General features: G+C 35.5%; 1 protein-coding gene across 2 annotated transcripts in view; it reads left to right on the top strand.

The window, feature by feature from the left end:
• LRRC4C (leucine rich repeat containing 4C) overlaps positions 1-16,267 on the top strand; it is a 1,306,046-nt gene that overhangs the window by 509,446 nt on the left and 780,333 nt on the right. Inside the window, exon 2 of one of the 2 annotated variants that reach the window (XM_023185519.2) lies at positions 14,131-14,219. The exons of the other annotated variant lie outside the window; for it this stretch is intronic. The gene's annotated coding sequence lies outside the window, so the exon portion shown is untranslated. The remainder of the gene's footprint in view (positions 1-14,130; positions 14,220-16,267) is intronic. 2 annotated transcript variants of the gene reach the window in all.

The following is a 16,267-nucleotide window of genomic DNA, read 5'->3' on the forward strand; positions in this document are numbered from 1 at the left end:
ATATCAGAGAGGGGAGAGCTGTGGAGAGAGAAGAATGAGGGGAGTTGAGGATTGAAAGAGAGTGAGAGAGAATGAGAGAAGAGAACTCCAGAGATCTGTACATGTTCCTCCTCAGCTGTTCTGGTGACCTGTGAGAATGCCTGAAAACAAAAACAAAAACAACAAACAAACAAACAAAAACATGAGTATGGATTGGACTGAGGAGAAAAACATCCTAAGAATAGAGAAAATAGTGCCCTGCACTCACTCTTTGGTTAGGGAGAATTCCTATTCCCACGAGCCAGAGTAGGATATCTCATAATTCACTAGGCAACAGGTAGCATATACAAAAGAGACTTGCCTCAATAGAGACAAAATTAGCCCTGAAATAGGCGCGTCTGTGTTATCAGCAAACAAAGTTTAAAAGCAAGACCTGAAAGGATCAAATTAGTTTTACATAACTTTACTGCATCCAGGAACAACAACAGCAAAACCTAAAATTTGTTACCAAATATTTCCCACTTCTCAATTTTTATCATAAAGATATTTTGCAAATTTGTGCATCACTTTACAATTGGGAATCAAATATTTTTCTAAACAAAACTAATTAGAAGACAAAACTTTTAAATATAAAAATAGTCATACATGATTAATATGTATAATTTAGGACATCTCTAATATTCGAAATATTACACTATTAGCTCATATTTCCAAAAGTTAGTCGATGAATTAATTGATAAGAAGCTTCCTCTGATTAAAAAATATACTGCTTCTGCCTTAACTTTGTTTTTACCCAAAAGTCATTCAGGGGCAGTTGTTTAATTTGTATGTAATTTTATGGTTGTAGGAGATCTTTTTGGTATTGATTTCTATTTTTATTCCACTATGGTCTGATAATATGGTTGGTATGATTTGAATTTTTTTGAATTTATTGGGACTGGCTTTATGGTTGAGCATGTGGTCAATCTTGGAGTACGTTCCATGTGCAGATAAGAAGAATGTATATTATGTGGTTGATGGATGCAGTCCTCTGTTAGATGTCTGTTAGTTTCAATTGGTCAAGTGTCAAATTTAAGTCTTTAATTTGTTACTTTTACCCCTCGATGGCATCATTAACCGTCAGCAAAATGCAAATCAAAACCACAATAAGGGATCATTTTACAGCAGTCAGAATGGCTATTACTAAAAAGTCGAAATACTTTTATTTTGGTCGGCAATGCTGGCAAGGCTGTGGAGAAAAGGGAATGTTTATACACTGATAGTGATAATGTAAATCAGTTCAGTCATTGTAGAAAGTGGTTTAGAGATTTCTCAACCTAAAACAGAACTACCATTTGAATCAGCAATCCCATTACTGGGTATATTTCCAAAAGAAAATAAATTTTTCTACTAAAAAGACACATGCACTCATATGTTTATAACAGCACTACTCACCATAGCAGTCATGGAATCAACCTAGGTGCCCATCAGTGGTGGATTGGATAAAGAAAATATGGTACATGTATACCATGAAATACTATGCAGCCATAAAAAATAATGAAATTATGTCCTTTGCAGCCACATGAATGCAGCTGGAGTCCATTATTCTAAGCAAATTGACACAGGAACAGAAAACCAAATGTTTCATTTTCTCACTTCTAAGTGGGAACTAAACATTGAGTACTCATGGACAAAAAGATGCTGACAATGGACACTGAGGACTACTAGAGGGAGGAGAGCAGGAGAGGAACAAGGGTTGAAACATTACTCTTGAGTACTATACTCACTCCTTGGGCAACAGGATCATTTGTATCCCAACCCTCAGCATTATGCAATATATAAATGTAACAAACCTACACATATACCCCCAAATCTGAAATAAAAGTTGAAATTACATTTTTAAACCTAAGACTAAAAAAAATATTGCGGGTTGAATTTTTGAAACTCGTATTCATATGTATGGATTATCGAATCTTTCGGAACCACACAAAGTTTCCTGAGATTTACTTGGAGGCTCCGATGGTGGAGTTCTGACTGTTTGATAAATGTCCATTAAGGACAGCTTCCCCACCAGGAATATACAGGAATAACAAACTCCTTTCCCCATGGATGGTGGATTGCTTAATCACATCCATTGCTCCTCCCTTTTCAATGATGTAGAAATTATGGGTTACACTGCTGATTCTAATTAACAGCAAAGAGTTATGTTGACAAGACTTGTCAGCGAATTTGCATTCACCTTCATGTGACTGATACCAATTTTATGAGTTTTAAAATTGGAGTTGTAAGGACTCCAGTGGATACTACATATTAAGGGGTATGATTGTGTTCAAATGTTCATTATATTTAGGAGTACAGACAGTGTATTTAAATGTTATGCTTTAATTCTATGGTAAGTTAGTATAAATTGATAGTCAATATAAATTGATGATTGTTTTAAAAACAAACAACATGCTCATAGGTGGGAACTGACCAATGAGATCACCTGGACTTGGGAAGGGAAACATCACATACTAGGGGCTATTATGGGGAGAAGGGAGTGGGGAGGGATTGCATTGGGAGTTATACCTGATGTAAATGACGAGTTGATGGGTGCTGACGAGTTGATGGGTGCAGCACACCAACATGGCACAAGTATACATATGTAACAAACCTGCACGTTGTGCACATGTACCCTAGAACTTAAAGTATAATAATAATTTAAAAAAAAATTTTTTTTAAATAAAAAACAAAAAGCAGAAAAAAAGTATTAAAGATAATAATATATAAAACTTTTATCTCTCAACTTGTCATGATGTGTTTTATTCGCTATCTAATATTATTCTAAATAAAATATAACATTTTAAATTAAAGAAAAAAAAAACATGTTTCACTGGCTGATTTGTTAGGGTTTGGCCAAGAACAGAAGAAAAACTGCAAAGTTGAACACCACTTAGGAGAGCATGACTGTTACAGCAGAAAAAATGAGCAGAAACGCAGGATTCAACTTGCATAGTGGTATGAGAATACATAAGCTGGAATGCATAGGAAAGATGTAGAAGTCTATATTTTTATAATATGTTTTCTCTTGTTATTGGCAAAGTATTAGCCAAATGTCAAGTGGTGTTAAATGTTAATATGTGGGCCAAGATTACCAGAAATTGGAAAACTGTTTTGACTTATACTCTAAGACCATGCAAAATTGCCTTTCCTGAAGCATTATTTCAGGGTAAAAATGATCAAACCTACCAGATGTTTGCGGAATCATCTCGAGGACTGGGAGCTTACTGTTTCTAATCCTCCCTCTGCATTGCTAAGCTTTCCAGAGGTGCAGAAAGGCATCCACTTCAAGAACCCATGTCACTTCATCAGTAGAGAGCTTTTGGGAGATAGAGGTCCTAGCCAAATTGCCCAGAGTAGACTTGTTAATAAAATTAGCAAACTTCACATTATTTCAGTCTGTGATTTTTTTAATGACAGAAGCATTTTTTTTTTTTTTTTTTTGCCTCCTTTCCGGTGAAGCTGCAAAAATGTATCTGTGTTTTGCAAGTCTTGCAGATTTATAATTTTCTGTATTGGATGTGAACCCCTTAACTGGGGTGGTCAGAAAAATTATTCTTGAAAAATACAAATCTTGCAATTGATAGATAAGGATACAATTTCTTTTCCTCAAGCTATATGATGCAAATATATTGCTAAGGCATCTGTGAATGTTTTTAGCTTGGGGGTTTTTAATGCAAATATTAGTGATGAAATCTTAACTCTTCATAGGTTATCAATAAATACCACTTTTATGTATTGATCGAATTGTCTTCTGACAATTTGTTGGTTTTGAAAATCATTTTCTGTTATCCATCCAAGGGGAGCTAACATTTCTGGAGTAGCTAATAGATGTTAGACGTAATGATGCATATTTACCTTCCGTATTTAGGACAACCTTAAAATAATCCTATTCCAATTAAGGGAACTAAAGCTTGGTGAAGTTAAGTATTTTGACTAATGAGAAATATGCCAGAACATGGATTAAAATCAAGTCAGTCATTTTTCTGGAAGTGGAAATAGGGAAGAGGGAGAGCCAAATGAGTCAGGGCCTTCTGTCTAATCAATGTACCTCTGACCTATCAGGTCAGGTTTCCATGGGTTTTAAATATCTGTGTCATGGTTACTCCTACTTGGAAGTTGAATGTATTCCACATAATGAAGAGAATAATGTGTGCAAATACTTTAAAGACTCTCCCGACAGGAAGATAGCCTTGGAGACAACTGCCTTCATCATTTTTTACCCCTTCCCCTTCATTGAAAACAATTTCAAATAGTGTAACACAGCTTATATTAGAATCTGTGTGGTGACTGTAATATTCTATCTAAATGAACGGAATAAAACCTCTCTTGGGGCAAACCAGGAGGTTTGGTTTAAATGATCCCTTACTCTGCTTTAAAGTATGCTAGTAATACAAGGAAATTCAACCATAACCAACAAGTGAGTTCTCAGAATTGCATTTTCTTTGGCAGGTAGATGGTTTTTCTTTGTGCCGGAATGGAAGGTATGGAGAATAGTGGTTAAGAATATGAGTTTTGAAGTCAAGCAGCTGAGAATTGTAGCACAGTACAATCATTCGTGTGATCATGAGCCAGTTACTTAAACTCAAGCATCAATTTGCTCCTCTATACTAAGGCGTGAGGGGAAATAACCTGCCTGCAGAGATGCTGTGAGAACAAAATGTTATACGTGTGTAAATCACCTAACACAGTACCTAGCCTTTAGTTATTTAGACATTTCTTATGCACCAAAAGTAAGTTAAGTCTACACACATATTACCTCTCAGAGAACAACTCCATGAGATAAATGTGATTTCATTATAATCCTGCATGTAAGAAAACTGAGGTTCATGAAAAATATTCCTGTAGTCATACATGTGGGCCAAGATAGAAGAGCAGGTTTATGTCTACTTTCAACACTTGAGCTCCTAAATATACTGCTATTTTTACACATGATCCTGTGTCACTATGAAATAAGTAGTTGAGTAATTGCTGACATAGAAAGTTAGTAATAGGGGTTATGGGGAGTTAAATGACATGCCTCTGTTCATATGGTTGGTATGTGTTAGAGTTAGGATTGGAACCCAGGTCTGTCTGATGTTATCTTTTCTTTATTACTAGTATCTCCATTTTCTTTCCCTCTTGGAATGCTCCATCTGAATAGGCTGTATACTTCAGAAATCTTTCTACAGTGCACATCTCACAGTGTCTCTCCCAAGCACTAATTCCTTCAATGATCCCACATTATCTACAGGATAAAGCCAAACAACTTTGTATAACTCATCTTGCTCTTCCCAATCTGAATCCGACCTCCCTCTCTGGTATGCTGCATGCCAACACACTTAGGTACATACTCCAACCCTAATACACTACTTGTAATGCCCCCACACTTGCCATTTTGTCCTGTATTTCGACATTGATTCATGCCTGGAATGCACTTGCCCACCTTGTCCAATGTGTGACTTCTTAGTCATCTTTGAAAACTGTAGCACTTTCTGAAGTTCTTCTGGTCCATGAGTAAAAACTAACACTCCCATGACCACTGCAATGAAAGTATGTCATTTTGTCCTCTTGCTGGAATTATAATTGACTGATAGACCTAGAAGCTGTTCTTAGGATCCAGTGGGGCTTTTGCTGCTAGCGTTTGTTTCCCATGAGCTGCTTCTAGCCAACAGCTGCTAATAGCTCAGTCCCATTCTTATAAAACACAGGACTTCTCTAATGTGCAACTTCAGCTCAAGAATGCCCCGTTGGCTAGCTAAACCTTTCTTGGAACTGTGCTGCAGGACCAGACTCTCTCTATCCAACCTTTGCCCCTACCATTCTTCTTCACACTTGTCAGACTTTCACTGTAGTCTGAAAGCTCTCCCTTATTCGCCTGCTCATTCCCCCTTTATCCTCTACAATAATTTCTACCAATAAATGTATTGTAAGTCTAATCCTGTCTGAGTGCCTGCTTCTTGATGGACTTGAGCTAACATAGCCATGACAATGCCTTCTCTATCACATACTATCACAAAATAATTCCCTTCATTTTTTTTCTTATCCCCTTCTCTAAATTAAATTATAAGCACTGTAAAATCAGGAAAAATATGTTGCCTTACTTCATTTATTTTTAGCATTTAGCATACTGCTTGATCCTTACTGAGTATTTAATAAATATTTGTGTAAATAAGTGCTCAAAGTATGATTTAATCTAACATGAGTTGTTTAGGTTAAAACAATCAAAACTATGTGTTTACTTCTCAGGTAGCACTGCCAATCAATGTTAAGATAGCTGGAAGTTAGCTTAGTGTGTTACTAATGCAAAGATTATATTTCAAAGTATTACCATTTAGCTTCCCCATGCCCAAAATATTTTCTTGAGTTCAAGTGAGTTTCCATGCTTATGATCTTAATTTAACTAAACATGAAATCTTGAAATCTCACTGAATATCTCTCATCACTAAATGAAACAGCCTTGATTAATCACTTTGAGCACTTCAGAATAATCTGTCAGTTAACCTATATTTAACATAAAATCTATGTGAGAGCATTTATTTGTAGGAAAGCATATTCTTAGACAGCTATAAAATGAAATACCAGTTCTTAATATTTCAAGTAAGGAGTGGGATGTAGAATGTTTCTATTTATTACTGATAAAGCCATTACAAACCTGTTTTAATCTGCATAGTAATAAAAATTATCATGACTAACATTATTTTCTCTTGATCATTTCAGGTCTTATATTTTTATTGCAACAAAAAATAATTAAGTATCTCATTTCTAATTTAATTTTTTCTTCGAAATTGTACTGGTTTAACAATCTAATTTTGAAATGTCATTTCACTGCTTGACTGCAGCCAGTTCTGTTTTTTGTCCCAGTCCATTTTTCATATTTAAGATATCTGTTGGAATTTTTAAATATATTATCTTCTGAATGTATTATGTGATAATTCTTGTGCCATCAGAACCAGTGTCCAAAAAAAAAGAAAAAGATTTTGTAACTAACTCTGTCAAGCTCTTCAGGCTATGATCCCCATTCCCCAGATAAGATGCTAAGAATTAAATAAGTAAAATAATGAGATGATTGCATAATTAGTAACTGGATATGAACCCAGATTTACCTGATTTTTGACTATCTAATCTTAATTCAGTTGACTAGAGTTTTGACTAAAGTTTGAGTATCAGAGAAGTCTGTTTAATATGAAAAGCACAGAATGCTCTTCTAAGAACTTTGTAGCTTATTCTGGAGGCAATAGAGAGCTACTCAGGTTTTAAGAAGGAATAATGTAATTTGATATATGTTTGAAAAATCTATCAAAATTAGAATATCCAGATAATGTAAAAGATGATTGTTAAAACTAGGAAAGGGGAGATCTGAAGTAAGTTACTGACAAAGTCGAAAGAGAAAGTAGTTAAGATCTTATCTAAGAATATAGGCAAGAAAGTTGAGAGGAAGAGCAGAGTGAAGAAATATCCCTAACTTCAGTGACTCAGCAGTGTGGGCATTTGGTCAAATTTCTTAGCCATCATACATTATTTCCTGCTTGGTAAAATGAAGATAGTACAATATTCTTCAAAATGTTACCATGAGCTTTAAATAATAATATACTATTCTAAACTTGTTTGGTACATACTACGTGCCTAGGCTTTTTCATGAGAACTTTATTTATTCTAAAAATTTAATTCTCACAAGAAGCCCATTAGTTCCGTACTATCACTATCACAGTTTTATGGATGAGAAAACTGAGGCACAATGACGTGGAGTAAAAAGCGATGACACTGTGACAGTGTGAGATTCAAATAATAGCAGGTATTATATGTCTGACACGTAGAAGATGCTTTGTAAATGACTGTAATTAGCCAAGTAGACTAATGTATTTGAGAGATTGAACCAAATTGGACTCAAGTTTGTTACATGGTAATCTAGCACTTGTTGATGTGACCTAAACTCTGATTGGACCTTCATGGATGGAGCGCGGGTGCTGTCCTTGGTGCTGGTAATACAGGGGCGAAGTAAACAAACCCCTGTCATCACAATGATTTCTTTCTGATAAAACAAATGATCTAATGACAGGTAATTGAATGAAGGAAGCTGAGTTGGACTGTTTACAAATTATTTGCTGCAATGCACTGTATTCTGGAAGCATTTGCTCAGAAAGATGGCATGGGAACTGGGCTCAGAAACCATCTTCATTTTGCTACATTTTCAATGAGGACAAAGGAAACAAACTGGCTTCAAATCTCGTCTTGAGCCCCTTTTCTCATGGAGTTCACTTTAAACTCTGGACTGTTACAGGTCCAAAGCTATATACAAAGTGTCTAGTTTCTGTTGTATCCCCAGGTCCTGAAAGTGTGCCTAAAACAGAAAGGGCAGTTAAATATTGTGTCTTGAATGAATAGATGAGTGAATGAATTCAGGTATTTTTCACTTTTTAAGCTATTCGTCATTTACAGTAAGTTGATTTCTGAGGAAAAAAAATGAGTATTTAAAGATTAACTACTAACTTGTATATGTGCTAGGACTGATGGTTTTACAAAGAAGATATAATGATTTTAAAGTGTCTCTTAAGAATTATTTATAACAAACATTGAAGAGATAATTTTAGCCATTTTACTTGAGCACTAAAACCAGAGCATCTCTTTGAACTTCAGAAGTGTCATTGTGCCACCTTTTTTTAAAATTAAATCTCATTCAAAATTCATATTATAAACAACATTGTGAAAACACTAATGTTCAATATAAAAACATCATTTAGTATTACACCATAGCCAAGAAATCATGAGAAAATTATTCCATCTTCTTCCATCTAGTTTTTGTACATGGACATATGTATCATCACAGAATAATTGTTATTTTAGAATTTCCTTTTTTCATTCACTATTATATCATAAACATTTCTATAACATTTTATAATTATATAATACTATTTTAATATCGGGATAATATTTTCTCTGTTTGTCCCAGCCCTGTGTGGTCACTCACCCACTCACCTTCAGTAGATCTCTGGAATGTTATTGATTCCAGATGGTGTCTAAAATCATGCATTTGCAAGACAGAACCATTACATTGTAGCATTTTCTAGTTTGAGAAGAGCTTGAAATTTGTGCAATTAAATAATTCCCTTCATATAAGGATGAAGACACAGACATCAAGGGAGTTGTGGGAACTTGAGCAGTGTTCTGAGAAGAATGGTAGAGTGTCAGATGAAAGTTATTCAGCTATGATCTGGACCAATCACTTCACTCCCTTGTGCCTTAGTGTAGTCAAGTCTGAATCACCTAGATCATATTTTTAGGAATGTCACATTTATTTAAGAAGAGGCAGAAGGTGGTTAAAACTAATGAGTGACATTTTCAAGCACATTTATACAACACAGAATCAAAATAAGTCATATAATGTGTTTATCATAATATTGGACACATAGTACGTGTTCAACACATATGCTTGCTGCCATTGTTATTGTTATTGTTGTTGTTGTTTGACAATGTCTTTACTTGGTGTAGTATAGGTATATTTTATAGCTGTTCCTCAGTATATTATCAAGTACAGTGAATTATCCATAGGCTTTCCTCACCCTTTGCTTGGATCTTTTCTCTGTGACAGTACAGAATCATTGTGGTGCACTCATCCTAACGGAGAAAGGTCAGAGGGAGATTATGTTTCTTTTCCTGCCAGAATAACTGTTTATCAGGAGGAAAGGAACTGTCAGAACTGGAGGAAGACATGCGCCTGTTCATTCATCTCTGCCCCTTTCTGCCAATGCAGGATAACTACTGAAAGAACATTCTCAAATGATGCTTTTTAAATGACTTCAAGCAGTGATGCTTCCAATTAGATTGATATTTGTCATAACTATTTTATTGGCTCTTGGTAATCACAGAGTGAATTACTGCTATTACTCTCCAACATTACAATGAATCAGTTCACAAAATAAATTACAAAGAAGAGCAGGCTGGGTGCAGTAGCTCACACTTGTAATTCTAGCACTTTGGGAGTCTAAGGCAGAAGGATCACTTGAACACAGGAGTTCAAGACAAACCTGGGAAACATGGGAGACCCTGGCTCTACAAACAAGCAAACAAACAACAACAAAAAGCTGGGCATGGTGGCATGTGCCTCTGTCCCAGTTACTCAGCAGGCTGAGGTGGGAGAATTGCCTGAACACAGGAGTTCGAGGCTTCAGTGAGCCATGATCACGCCACTTCACTCCAGCTGGGGTGAGACTCCATCTCAGAAACAACAACAACAACAACAACCCTATACACACACACACACAAACACACACACAGGCACACACACTCAAGAAGAGTGAATTATTGGAGACTGAGTACTTTACAACTGAAGAGTTATGCAATAAAGTGATGGTGTCTTAAGAGTACCCTAGTATTAGTTACTCTGTTTTTTTAAAAAATTTCAACTTTTATTATACTAGACATGGAGGTGCATGTGCAGATTTATTACAAGAGAATCTCGTGCGACGCTGAGGTTTTTGGTATAGATCCCATCACCCAGATAATTAGCATAGTACCTGATAGGTAGTTTTTCAACCCATATCTCCACCCTCCCTCCCCCCTCTAGTAGTCGGCAGCATGTGTTGTTAAAATATTTTTGTCTCTGTGCTCAATGTTTAGCCCACACTTATAAGTGAGAACATTCGGTATTTGGTTTTCTGTTCCCATGTTAATTCACTTAGGATTATGGCCTCAAACTGCATCCATGCTGCTGCAAAGGACATAATTTTATTCTACTTTTATGGTTGCATAATACTTCACATTTATATGTACCACATCTTGTTTGTCCAGTCTACCATTAGATATATATGTACCACATTTTCTTTATACAGTCTGCCATTGATGGAAACCTGGGTTGATTCCATGTTTTTGCTATTGCTAATAGCACATCTGCTGACAATGTTAGACAGTTACTTTGTTTTTAATTCACCATTAATCTTCCAGATGCTCCCCAAACTTTCTCAGTTAAGAGTGATTGCCTTCTTGGAACTCTACTGTATGGACTCCAGATTATATAATTCTAATTTCAAATTAAAATTTGTTTTGGTGTTACAAAGCTGTCTAGGTTGGCAACCCAGTTTTACCATTACTGGCTTTGTGTCCTTATGCAAATTATTTAATCATCCTATGCCTGTTTTTATATTTGTAAATAGATAGGATTATAATTGCAGCTACACAGCATTGAGAATTAAATAAAATAATACATGATGTTATCAATTAATGTAGTGTCTGATGTATAGTATGTGCTTGAAAGTGTTAGATACTGGCCGGGCATGGTGGCTCATGCCTGTAATCCCAGCACTTCGGGAGGCCCAGGCGGGCGGATCACGAGGTCAGGAGATCGAGACCATCCTGGCTAACATGGTGAAAGCCTGTCTCTACTAAAAACACAAAAAATTAGCCGGGCCTGGTGGTGGGAGTGCCTGTAGTCCCAGCTACTTGGGAGGCTGAGGCAGGAGAATGGCGTGAACCCAGGAGGCGGAGGTTGCAGTGAGCCGAGATCGCGCCACTGCACTCCAGCCTGGGTGACAGAGTGAGACTCCATCTCAAACAACCACCACCATCAAAAAAACACAATAACAAAAAAGAAATTGTTAGATACTATTGTTGCCATTATTAATTTTATTATTCATATATGACATATTTCTCAGGCCCCGTACATCTGGCAAATATAAATTATCTATTTTTAGATGTTAATAAAACTTATTATGGTGAAAAATAACCTATTTTACAATTCAAAAGACCCAACTTTAATATTGGGTCCACCACAAATTAATTATAATATCTGGAAATCATTGCAGCTCAGCTGCATTGCAATACACATTTTTTCTCAGGACTGAGTTAGGGTTCAAACTATGCTTTATATATATAATTTGGCATTCTTTTTAGTAGTTTTTAGTACTCTGGTCACATTATTACTGATAGTCCCATTTTATTTACTCAGCTCCCTTTTAAGAGTGATTGAGAATATGTTATTAGTCTAGTTTATAGCTGAGGACCTGAGATTCAGAATGAAGTTACATTACTAGACATGGTGAAACAGGAACTAGAACCTAAATTTTCTTAAATCAAAAGAATAAACTCATTTATTCTGTGACTTTCTAGTTATCTGAAGGAGTAAACCATCCAATATAGTTTTCTGCTCCAATAGAACAACTTGTCTTGGGAAAATTTCTAAAAATAAGTGTCATTAGGCAATTTCATTCTTGTATGAACATCATATAGTGTACATATGCAAACCTTTATTGTATACCCTACTACACACCTAGGCTGTGTGGTAATGCTCATTGCTCCTAAGCTACAAACCTGTACAACATGTTACTATACTGAAATATTATAGGAAATTATAACACAATGCTAAGTATTTGTGTATCTAAAAATACCTAAACATAGAAAGGGTACAGTGAACGTATGATATTATAATCTTACGAGACCACTGTCATATAAGTGGTCTGTTGTTGACTGAAACATCCATGTGCAGTGTATGACTATATTAAGCAGACATGGCTCTGTTTTGTCAGGACAGACACAGATGAAAACAATAATAAAGACACAAGATTTTCCTCTGCATCTCACAGTTGAGGAAGCTGTAAAGGGACTGAATTTTGAACCCAATACCATTAATAAATTATTTAGCAATCTACCTAGAATGACTTCATTTTTTTAATCAACAAAATATTATTTAAGCCACTACTACATACCTGTTTTGAATATATTTTGTTATTCAGGGAATCAAACAGTGAAAAAACTAATGGAAATCCCCACACTCATGGGGTTTTCTTGCTTAATGGGAGGAGAACAACAATTTTAAAGTCTGTTTGTCAAAGATGTTGTATGCTAGATGGTAATACGTGCTTTGAACCAAAATTAAGGAGGGAAAGAATAGGGTCAATGTGTAAGTCATGTGTTAGTCTTTTTGAATAAGAAAATGGTAGGATGTTGTTCTGACCTGAGACGAAATGGCAGGAAGAGAAAATTAGTGGTGGCAGAGAGCTCCGTTTAGGATATTCTAAATTTAAATAGCTTATTAGAACTTTAAATGTGTAGATCAAGTAGAGAACTGGCTGGGATAAACTATAAATCTGTCAATTCCAGATGTATAAATGTTATTTACAGTCATAAACCTGGATTAGACCTTGACGGGAGTTAGTCTAATAGGAAATAGGAGATAGTCAAGAGATAAGCCACTATTTTTACAAACATTTAGAAGGAAACCTCAGAGGAGACTAAGAAAGTTTGACCCATCATGGGAGGAAAACTGGAGAGAATGGTGCTCTGGAAGCCAAGTGGTAAAAACAGTGTTTTAATTGGAAATAAATGTTGCATTATTATAGCTTAAACTATAGCAGTACTAAGTAAGTCTAATTTACTTCAGGATAGAGTAAGGAGCAATTGAAAGTAATGTGTGAATGTCTATTATTTGCATAAGGCAAGTGGTGATTAAAGAAAGTGAACACACGAGTGCACACACATGCACATGCAGATAAAGCATTTTCCCTGCCTTCAGAGTGCAAAGGCAGGGACATAGAATTAGGAACACTGGCTATAAATCTCATAAAATATGACAAACAAAGGTCTGTGGGATTATGGATGAAGTACAGATTAATTTTGATTGGCAACTTCAGGCAGAAAAGGTCATATTTGAGCTGGGTATTAAATAATGACTATGAGTTTGTGGATGAGAAATAGGAATAGACAAAAGAATAATGACATCTGACGTGAATAAGATAGAATGAAAAATGGTATAGAGGCCTGAAAAGGCATAGTATGTTTAAATGAGAAATAAACTCATTCAACAAAAACAGACCCTGCAAAAGAAGCAGGGATAAACAGCACCAGATACGCCTTTTTTCCTTTGTTAAAAATCTTACTCAACAGTCCAATAGAAAGACAAATTTGATAAAGTGAGATTTTTCTCAGAACCAAATATTGTGATTAGCATCAATTTGCAAAAAGCCTTTTTTATTCTGGGAAAAGCCTCAAGCATGACATATTATAAAATGAATATACACTTGGATAAACTTAACTGTAGAGAAATATAAATTATTCCATGTAGGTTATTCCATTAGGTCGGTTTTAATTTCAAATAACTTTGCTTGGGCTATTTTCTAACTTTCTTAAATGTAATGTCATGTTTTAATTTTATGTCTTTTCTAGAAATGGTTCTGTTTACTGCGAGACTGCAAGGTCACCCAATGAGAGAGAGGCCAAATAAGCTGGAACATCATCTAATACACTGAATGTAAGTGACTGCAACATTAATAGCTTTAAACAAAAGTAGAAAGAAATGTTGTTTCATATATGACTTATACGGCCTTGGAATAGTCCATGTTTGTGCATTAATATGGTCAATTGCTGGATAGATGACATGGACCAAGCTCTCACTGGTGAGTGTGGGGTTGCTGCACACACCTGTGTCAGGGCTCCATTTCTCCTTGAAGCACACAAATTACAGTTTTGCCTGGAGTCGGTTTGTCTCTTGTAATTGCTCTGCTTCTAGTAAAACATAGAAAGCCTGCTTTCTAACTGCAATTGCATGTATTTTCACTTACTCCACTTTCTGACTCCTACTGAACTCATAATTTACCCTTCCTTTATCTTTCTCTATCAGCCTGGTCCAGCAGACACTACATTTAGCTTTATTTGCCACCTGGGATCCAAAGTCAGTCACTGGGTTCTCTCCAGCCCTCTAGCTTTCTATGAAATCTATCCCCTGGCATATTTTTCTTGCCAGTTGACCAGTTAATATTTATTTGTATAATTGATTATTGAATGTGCCTTTCACTAGACCAGATATTACATGCAGGCAAGAATCATGTCTGTTTGCTCATACCTCTTAGATATTCAACACAACCGTGCCGTCTGACCGCATCTAGTCCTGAACAGGATGTGACCACTTAAAATGTTCCAGCTCTTTCAGCATTTTTCAAAATCTCTGTTCTCCATGAGTTCAAACCTTGCCCTGACTTCCTTAGTTTCAAATGAATTAGCCTCCTCGTTTAAAAAAAGATGAGGCTATTTGATGTGAATATCACCGAATTTTTCTTCTTTAAATGTTAAAATATCTGTTTATCTTCACCTATATTCTTTTTCCAAAATAATCACTCGTATTAATATTAATTATAACACTTTCATTCCTTTACCAATTTTACTGAATCAGTTATTTGTCTCTAAACTTGATTTCTCCATTTCCCTGGTTCCTTCCACGCAGACTAAAACCACACATGTTCCTCTAATCCTGGAAACATATAGCCAACTAAAATCCAAACAAAACTATTCCCCATGATTTCACTCTTTTCCTATGTTTTTCCCCACATTAGCCCCTTTTTACCCATTCGAACTACTTGAAACAACTCTCAATATTCTTTGCCAATGCATGATAAATTCCACAGAAGAAGGATCTATTTTTGTTTCATTATGCAGTGTATTTCCAGTATCTAACACAACATCTAAAATGGTAGGAGCTCAATAATTAAATAAATACATTTTAGTTTCCATCTCTCTTCCCACTCTACCTGAGTGTGAAAATTTTGCTCCAAGCACTGCTTAAATTACTCTCACCAAGATAACCAACTGTAATAACTCCTTCCTCTCTTACTCAATTTATAGCAATGCTTCAAATTCTCTTTTATATCCCATATCATAGTCTATCCTAATTATTTTAACTGTGTATATGTCTCATCACTTCTTCAGAGTCTCAGCCCCTTGAGGTCAGGACAATTAACTTGGTTATTTCTTTTGTCTCCCTAACTTTTAGCTAAGAACTTATTTTTCAACGTTTTACTAATGACTTTAGTTAATAGATTTAAGTACTGAAGGATTCTCTGACATTACTCCGACAACTTTAGCACTACCTTTGATAAAATGTTTTGTCCCTGAAATAAAAATGTAAAAAATGAAATAGAATATCTGGTTATAAACCATTTCAAAATCATTGGAGGAAGAATTCTAAAACTTTTTACCAAATGAATCATGACATTTATGTATAGGCTTCATAATTGTATATGATCAATTAAAAATAATTATAAGTATCTATGCATATGTATGCTACACATACACCACACACACACACACACACACACACGCACACACACACACACCCCTTTACCCTTGGCTACTTTAGTGCATTATGATCATATTTATGCATTAAATCCTGCACTATATATCAATTGGGTCTCTATGATAAACAAATATATGCATACGACCTTAGACATAAACCACACAAATAAGCCAAGTGAAATATAACCCCCTAAAAATTAACATTCTCACAAAAGAGACAACATAAAATCTTGAG

The sequence above is a fragment of the Piliocolobus tephrosceles genome, chromosome 13, assembly GCF_002776525.5.
Source record: "Piliocolobus tephrosceles isolate RC106 chromosome 13, ASM277652v3, whole genome shotgun sequence".
NCBI lineage: Eukaryota > Metazoa > Chordata > Mammalia > Primates > Cercopithecidae > Piliocolobus > Piliocolobus tephrosceles.